The sequence below is a fragment of the Typopeltis vanoorti genome, chromosome 18 (assembly GCF_054136105.1).
Source record: "Typopeltis vanoorti isolate ZY-2024b chromosome 18, IOZ_Tvanoo_1.0, whole genome shotgun sequence".
Classification (NCBI taxonomy): Eukaryota; Metazoa; Arthropoda; class Arachnida; order Uropygi; family Thelyphonidae; genus Typopeltis; species Typopeltis vanoorti.
The window spans coordinates 86,878,561-86,888,000 of record NC_143566.1 but is presented as its reverse complement, the minus strand read 5'-3'; positions in this window follow the sequence as shown (position 1 = coordinate 86,888,000).

Below are 9,440 nucleotides of genomic sequence, written 5' to 3'. Positions count from 1 at the left end.
TGCTTGATTGCTCTCATTCTGTTTGTAATGTAATCTCACTAGTACAGTTTTTGTTCCCAGCCTGATCTGGGGGTGTGATAGTGGACAGAGAACTGAAATTCAGAGGACATATTGCAAGAGTTGGCAAAATAGCTCAGAGGATTACTTGGATGTTGAAGAACACATTGACAGATAAAGAGAGGGAGATTATTATCCCTCTTTATAAGGCTATGCTTTTTCCTCATGCTAAATCTGTGCACGGATTTGGTCACCTGCGTTTCTCGAGGATTGGGAGGTGATGTTGAGGATTCAGAGACCAGTGACCAAGCTGGTGATAGGTTCTGTGGAATGTTCTCTATGAGAATAGATTGAGTGTGTGAGTTGTAGAGTTTAGCTGACAGGTGGAGGAGGAGGAATATAATAGAACCTTATTAGTTACGAAAGGCATTCTATAAGATTAAAAACTAGGAGACACACTTGGAAGTTGTCTAAGAGTGGTTAGTAAGGGTATGAAGACTAGGTGTGTAGACTTTACTTGGAGAGTGGTGAATGGAATGGGTTGCCAGAGGTGCTTGTGATCTAGCCCAACAGTGAATAGGTTTAAGGTGATGTATGATAGATATTGTATTAATGGATAAAGTGGGTCTCTCATAATGAGTTTTTACTCTGTGGAGTACCCATATAATTATTATTTGGCACCTCCAGGGAGTCCAAACACTCATCGAGGGAGGGAACTTAATCTACAGCTCTGTCTCCACCACACAATCCACCAACGGACTGCACTACACCAACGCCATCTACCGCCGATCACCACCACAAACATCCATGCCCACAGCGGGATTCGAACCCGCAGCCTTGTGGCTGAAGAGCAGATACTCTAACCACTCGCATATATATACAGGGTGTTCGGGATAAATTTGACAGTTTCGTAAGGAAAAAGAAATTCTTCTTTGTATCTATTAAATTTAATGAATTGACAAAAAAACATTACAGGCAGAGTTAATTGCAATACTATCAACAAGATTTACTCAAAATAACCACCATTAGCATCGATCACAGCTTCAATTCTGCTTCGGAACCTCGAACAAGCTGATGCTACAGTCTCCCTGGGAAGGGCCGCAAAAACTGTTTTAATTTTATCCATTAACTGGGCTTTTGTATTACTGGAAGTGCGATTGGTGTCTTTTTCAACTGCGCCCCATACAAAATAATCCATGGGGTTAAGGTCTGGGGAGTTTGGAGGCCAAACATTTGGACTGGTGAAGTCGTAGAAATTTTCAGACAACCATTTTTGACTTTTCCCAGAGGTGAGGCAAGGGGCCGAATCCTGCTGCCATACATACGGCCTACCATTGGCTACCCTTGTTATCCAGGGCTTGACTACAGTTAGCAACTCCACGAACAAAGCCCGACTTCCAATGCCAGGGTTCTTCAACACCTGTTCCTGCAGATTTGCGAGGAATTCTGCTGTACGAACGCAATCAGATCGTCTGCTAGGGATCTTTCTTCTTGCTACATCCTCGTAGTCACCATTGCAAGTCTCTAGTTCATGCCTGATTGTTTTTACTGTATTCAGGGAGCATTGGGCAGCAGTCGTAATATCCTTATTTTGATGGCGGGCACGAATCATCATGATACAAGTTATTCTCTTCCATGATTCAGGTGGGTTCCAGCTATCCATCCTTTCTGACATCTTGTATATGAATGAAGAAGGGTCCAAACTTTTAAATGAAGAGAAGTGTGTGTTAATACATGTAACTTACGGAAAAATATAATTAATTATAAATATGTCAAATTTATCCCGAACACCCTGTATATGGCATATATATACTGTATATATATATATATATATATATATCGCATGGCATATATATATATGTGATCATGTATATAAAATGATTCTCAGATGCTTTTATTAGATTCAGTATTCTTCCTTCTCAAGTTCCATCCATTACATGGTGTTTAAGGAGTTATTTTGCAGTAATTATAAATTCTCTTTTCGTTGTTTTGCATGTTATTTGCAGTTAACTTGCCTGTCCTCTTTAAACTTCTTGAAAAAATAATACACATACAGAACTACTTACAGAAACATCATCTCACAAAAGCAGTACTGTTTCCATGAAATGAACTGCAAACCCATGTTATTAGAGGATATTACGAACGAACTAAATAAAGCTCTTCATAAAAACAAATTTGCTATCCTCATATTCATTGATCTTACCAACGAGGGAGGTAAGATCCTCATATTCATTGATCTTACCAACGATCATATTCATTGATCTTACCAACATTTGAGCAATATTATCACCCACACTGTTCAACATATACATAAATGACATTCAAAACTTGGCCTTACAGATTCAAATATATCAATACGCAGAGGACACAATACTACTAACAGTCCACACAGACATAAACACTTCACTCTCCAAAGCACAACATGACCTAAACAAAATAACTGGCTACTTCTATCACAATTCAGGTATAGTAAACAACATCAAAACGGAAATGCTAACAACCCTAAAATAATGCATCCTGCACCATTAACGATGTACACTATCTACTAATAATTGTCCGGACACTTGAGCAATATCAGGTATGTCCACCTTTGGCTTTGATCATCTCCATCACCCATTGAGGGAGGCTTTCTACCAATGTGAGGCAGAGATCAGGTGGAATTTGTCTCCATTACTCTATCAAAGCAGCACTGAATTCAGCGAAAGATCGGACGTGATGCTCTGGACTTGAACGCCGCTCCAGTTCGTCCCACAGGTGTTCGATGGGGTTGAGATCAGGATTCAGAGTAGGCCAAGGCAGTCGTTTGACATCGATCTCTTCATACCATTCCATAACAACTGCACCTTTGTGGCATCAGGCATTATCTTCTTGATAGTAACACGCGTCCGTTCCATAAACACTCCACAGTGTAGGCAGCACCTGATTATCCAGAATATCAAAGTACTGAGTTAAATTCATGGAACCACAGACAACAACCAGTAGTGCCACTCCAAACCAGCTGAATGCATCCCGCATCATTACTCCTCCACCACCAAACCTTACTGTGGCAACAAGCGTTCACCAAGCTGCCTTCACACCCACACCCTGCCATCAAACTGGAAACAGGTAAACCTTGATTCATTGCTCCAGTGTACCGTTTTCCACTGGTCAATTGTCAAGTTGCCGCTGCTCTTCTGTAGGAACCCAGTAAGTGGAGCTTTTTCTATACAGTATTAGTGCTCACCATGGTGTTGCTGGCGTTATGGAACTCATCACGGATGGTCTGTGACGAATGTAGTCCGTTATTGCGTGCCACCCGTTTTAACATCCTCCTGTCCCTGTTAGTCATTTTTGGCAGCCTCCCTGGGTGTTTTGCTGCACTAGTGATGCCAGAACGTCTCCATTTGTTGATCACCTCCATTCGTTGATTTTGAATGCTCCAGTTGAGTGGAAACCTTTGTTGTTAATTGAATACTTCAATTTAGCGCCTCTTCATTGGCATTACTATCAGTTCATTCACAAAGTATCTTCAAACCCGAGATGATAGCTTAATCAATCAGACTGCTTCTTTGTCTTAAATTTTACTTGATATTTCAAACAGGGCCGTCGCCAGATTAGATTGCGCCTTGAGGCAAACAATTAAATATCACCCCTGATGGATTATTAGACAAAAATATAAGAAAATTTCTAATTGCTATTTTGTTTTTATTACATTAATGCAAAACGATTACATAATAATATTAATTAAATGTTTGCTCTACGGGAGGGGGGGGTATCGCACAATAAAACTGTTCATAAGCTCTTCTAAATGTAAATTATAAGCTATGTCCGCCTCTATCGATATAGTTGCTAGACCAACCAATCTTTCTTGAGTCATTGCTGTTCGCAAAAATAATTTTTAATCAGTTTAAACCTGGAAAAACTTCTTTCTGTATTTGCTACGCTAACAGGAATTGTTAGCGTAGCGACGGCGCCTACCCTAATATGGCTGAACGAACGCCCTTATTAAGCCGTGCCATGAGGACGGTTGCCTTATGCTACACCCTGTCGACGGTACTGATTTCAAAGATCTTACTTCCATTCTCTCTTTCCTCGTTTGCATCTTTCCCTTCCCCACTCCTCCACACTCAATATTGTTCTATTGCTCGCACGAAATATGGTGGCAATATTTCCACTTTGCATTCTGCCGTTGTTTTCCTACCAACAAATGAAGTAAATTTTAAATAATCAGCATATTTATTTTTCCATATTTCTACCATTTTCGTTATTTATTGCATAAATAAACACCTTAAGATTTTTTTTTTTTTTTTTTTGCGTCATACCGTACAATCCACACCGTGTATTAAGTCATTATGTAAACCTTACTCTCATAGAGTATTTCTTTTCTTTTTTTTCTTCTGTAAACCGGGTGTTCACATACATATTAACAAAAATGAGATCTTATTGTCCATAGTTGTGACAGAAAATTTATTGCCCACGTTTTTTTAGATTATTCGCTGACCTCCCAATCTGCAGATGCAAAGACCTTTATCGAAACCAAGAATTAAGAGAAGGAAGACGTTTATTTATAGGGAACGGATAAAGATAAAGATAGCAAGCTTAATATAAACTTTGAAATCTGCTTAGAGATAGGATTTCATTCAGGTTCTAGCTATCTTTTTCTTAGGTGTTGAACTGCTCACCCAGTCTCCAAAAGTTCTAACTTTTTTAGGGCTAAAATGGTCTCCCACTCCCTATAAGGAAATAAAAGGAGTATGCTGATTTTTTTCTGGATATAAAAGGAATAATAATCGCATTAGTATAATGTGTATTTAGCAAGGGGGAGATGATTTAGAATGTTGTTAAAACTAGAATGATTAAACCATTCGTTTTTTTTTTCAATGTGTTGTTTCGTTTCATTAAGTTGTCTGCATGACGCCTGTTGTGAAGTATTTTATCAGTGTGATGGTATAAATAATCTTTGCCTTCCAATGTGACCATAATCATGTTTAATAGAAGCCCTACCTATGGTGCTAATTTAGGATATCAGCTTACGACCTGGCAAGTCTTGTGCACCGCACGGAGCTACAACAAAATAGTCTTCTTGCCACACCAAATTGAACACCGTACTGAACTGGGGCTTAAATTAAACATAAATAAATACCATTTTTTTTTTTTTTACTTTATCCAAAACCTGATTGAACTAGAGTACTACAAAATGTGGGCAAGGTGCTTTAATTCATTGCTCTTATCTGTATGCATTAAACCTGAAAATAATGCACTGAAATACTGTTGAATCCTAATCATATATAGCGGATGTGATTAAATAACGTTATTCACCTTTAAAAAAAAATAAAATAAAAAAATAGCCTGAACTTTGAACTGAAGTGAACTGAACTTGAATCCTATATGGATCGAATCGTCTACATTTCAGTACTGCATGAAATAATGTACTGGAATTAAATACTTTATTGCACTTGAATCCTATACAGTTACGATTTGAAGTCGTATTAAATCATACATCGATCTTTATCCTGTGTTGAGTTCAAAGATCATACCAAATTTGGGCATATTGTATTCAATGTATTCAATATGACTCCTGCATTGAACTCCAACGTGTGTGAGTGTGTGTGTGAACAAGGCAAGATTGAGGAAATATAGTCTATCACTTGAGCTAAAGTCTCAAAATGAATCTTACCGCCTCCGCCATTTTTATTTCTTCATTTATTTTCGGGCGCCACATTTGTTTGTATAGGCGTTGGTTGACTTCCTTTTGGGCATTAAAATTCCGCATTGTCATAATGAAAGAATTTTTCTGCGTTAAGTCGCTATTACAAGGACAAATGTGGTGGTATTTCTTTTCTTTTTCTTTTCTTTTCCAATGGGATTTTTTTTTTTTTTTTACAGTGAAGTGGATATCAGTGTAACACTTAAGCTCCCGATAAGAGGCGCCAGCCAGATGAGGAAAAAGATGCTTAGCAGACGGATCGCATTTTTATAAGCTAGTTTCACTGTCAATATCGTGTGCCACTTCCTGACAGACTTCAAGGGGGTCAGTGTCACCAAGACGGTGTGATTCAAAGAATCATAAAACAAACAAACAAATATATATATATATATAATTTATTTATTTATGGCTTATAAGTCATGGAATATGTCGTAGAAACCATCTTTGTAACGCAACTACATAATTTTTTTTTTTTTTTTTTTAAATATCACCAGATTTTTATTAGTTATGAAAAATCACATGACGTAAATGTCTTTCATTTTTGGTTTCAATTTTTTTATTTTTTTTTATTTGTTAGAGAAATTTCTCCGATCAGAAATGAGATATTTCTTCAAATCGAATCACTGAGGTGGCGTTCTTGCTGTAATGAACTTACAAAAAATAGAAGTGAATATTTTGAAGCCGAGGCTTCGTATGTATATATTGACACAGAAAATTTTCTTGCTTAACAAAATAAAACTAAAATTACTACACCTTTCTGACATACGGGGGGGGGAGGGATATTTAAGTAACTTATGTATATGTTGAAGAGAAGGCAGAGATCATACTGAGATAATTATTTCTGTAGCTTATATTATTATTATTATTATTATTTCTATAGCGGTTATTTTCAGTTGGATACAGAGATCAGTTTCATTATACTTTTGCTGGGAAATGCCATTCTATAAAGATGTCTTTGGAAAGTGCACTGCTCTTCCATGGATTTTAAAAGCTGCGTGGAACAGTTACTTTGCGGAAATTACAACGCTTTATATAATTTTTACCGTTATCGTTTATTACTTTAATTTATTCCTGTCTAGGTAAAGGAAAAGCAGTACATCTTGCACGCTCTGATTTCATATTCAGATACGTTTCTTATCTGTGTTGTAGAGTGCCCTCCATCCTTGAACTGAACATCAAATAGCATTACAAACTACGTATTAGAACGGGGACAGATTTTGTTTCATTTTTGCACTCTTTCCTTCCCATTATTACACCGAACCTATCCCAAATCATCCACGTTACGCTACACGTAAGTGGCATGGTACGGAAATAGAGGGCGCAGATCTCCAACTCTTTCGAACCACGCACTGAAACAACACTTAAGGAAGACAGGACCGGAAAAAAAAAAAAAAAAATTAAAAAAATAAATAAAAATGCTTCCCACCGAATTAAAAATAACCCCATGTTCTTTTTACGACTTAAACGGGAGTATTAATTGCTGCCTACATCAAATTCTCAGTTGAAAATGGCCTAAAAAGTTTCTTTGATCTATATAGGAAGTGTTTGTTCCTAATAACAACCGTAAATAAGTGAATGACATTAAGAGCAATAAATTGGGGAATCTTCAAGAAACTATTTTCTGAGGTAAGTGGCTTTTTTGTGTATTATTTTGAAAATATTTTATATCATGATATTATTTCTTGTCTTGTCTTTTAACATCAAAAGGGAACTGTATAAATAATTGTTAGCACTATTTTTAGTGACTATCTCTGTAGGAGTTCCCCCCCCCCTCTGACAAACGGATTTACGTTCAAATCTTTTTTGTGATCGAAAAGTTTTCTAAACCAGTTTCAAACAAAATGACTCTCCTTCCCGTCGCCAAAAATAAAATAAAAGAACAAATAAATAAAGCATCTGGTCTCTTTCGAATAAAGGTGAGTTAGCCGGTTTCATACGGTGGCAGAGAGTTTTTCCACCGGGAAACTCGGGTTTTTCATCCCTCAGAACAGCCAAACCGTCCCCACGCACGCACGCACGCACGCACGCACGCACGCACGCACACACACACACACACACACACACACACACACACACACACACACACACACACACACACACACACACACACACACACACACACACACACACACACACACACACACACACACACACACACACACACACACACACACACAAAGAAAGACACTCCTGGAATAAAGATTAACGAATCTATTCCGCAGGAATCCGGTCTCGAATGCCTACAAGATGTGGGCGTACACATGAGCGCAAAATCATCAGAATACAAATTAACTAAAAGACGAAACCGTATAATTTAAGTTAGACTTTTTTTTCTTAATGATCAATTAAATTTTGAAATGAATATCCTAAGTAAATGAATACCTCAGATGTAGTTTGCTTTATTATTATTTTATTATAAAATTCTAGCAGTGTTAAAAATAATACAGTTAGAATTTTATATTATAAAAAAGGAAATAAAAACAAAGAATTTCGTATAAATTTCATATACATAAACAGGGGCGACTCGTGATAGGCACTGCGGAACTGCAGCACCCCCAATTTTTCTCGATATATAAATATATTTATTAATTTATTTATATTTGCTTGTAATATTTAATTTTATCATTAACAATCCTATACAATTCCCTTATTTTGTAAAAATAAAATAAAATTCCATCTTGTAGCACTTAGGAGGGCGAAGGACGCTAGCAGCACTGTGTTTACCACAGTGTCATATTTCTAAGCGCACAAGCATATGCACGTCAGTGAGATGCGAGCTATTAGCGTAATGCGGCACTGTCCGTCGCGCAGTTCCACTGTTGTTTATATGCAGTTTGCGCCAGTAGTAGAGTGTTCGTAGTGCTTATCGTGTTTACTCCGTCTCTTTAAATATTTGGACATTACAATTGAAGACATAACATTTGTTATAGTTTTTATTTTAGAACATTATTGGGGTTATGATAATGGATTTTATTTTTAAGTCATTTTGAATTATACTAAACTGTGTAATTTTATCGATAATAAAGAATATTTTTTCATGTTTAATTTTTTAAAAATTTTTTTACCATAATTTTGATATTTTATCCAAACACGTATACACTGTACTTACAGTGCGTATGTATATTTCGAAAGTTGCCGCACCTCCACGATTTCAAGCCACGAGCCGCCACTGTACATAAATAATTATTTATGTACAGTGGCGGCTCGTGGCTTGAAATCGATTATAATCGTCAACGATTATAATCGTTGTCATCTTCATATCTAATAAAATTAAAAAAAAAAAAAGTTTAAATTACTTCCGCAGATATCTGCGTTCGATAAATATGAAGTAACATATGAAAACGATGCTCAAAGTCAAGTTTCTAATTTGAGCAAAGACGCAACCATTATGCTCTGAGATCAACGAACTCTTGAGAGGTTAAACAGAAGGACACCGTGATTAAATCCGAGCAATTTTAAAAGCAGAAATATTAATGACTATCGAAGTGATTTTAGCTTGTTCAGGGACAAAGCTAAAAAAGGCAATTTAGATGTAATTGTAGAAACAAAATGAACGGCGTTCTCTGTTTTCATAATTCAATCCAAGTAGGAAGTTCTGGATCTACAATTCGGAATAGTTCCTACGTTGCCATTGAATCTCCAGATGCACAATAAATTATTCTTCACGCACCAGCAGTTACGAGTATCTTCGCATATAATCGAAGTATCCAAGTACGAGAAAGCATGCAAAAGTTTATGTTTTTTTTTTTTGCGAAAT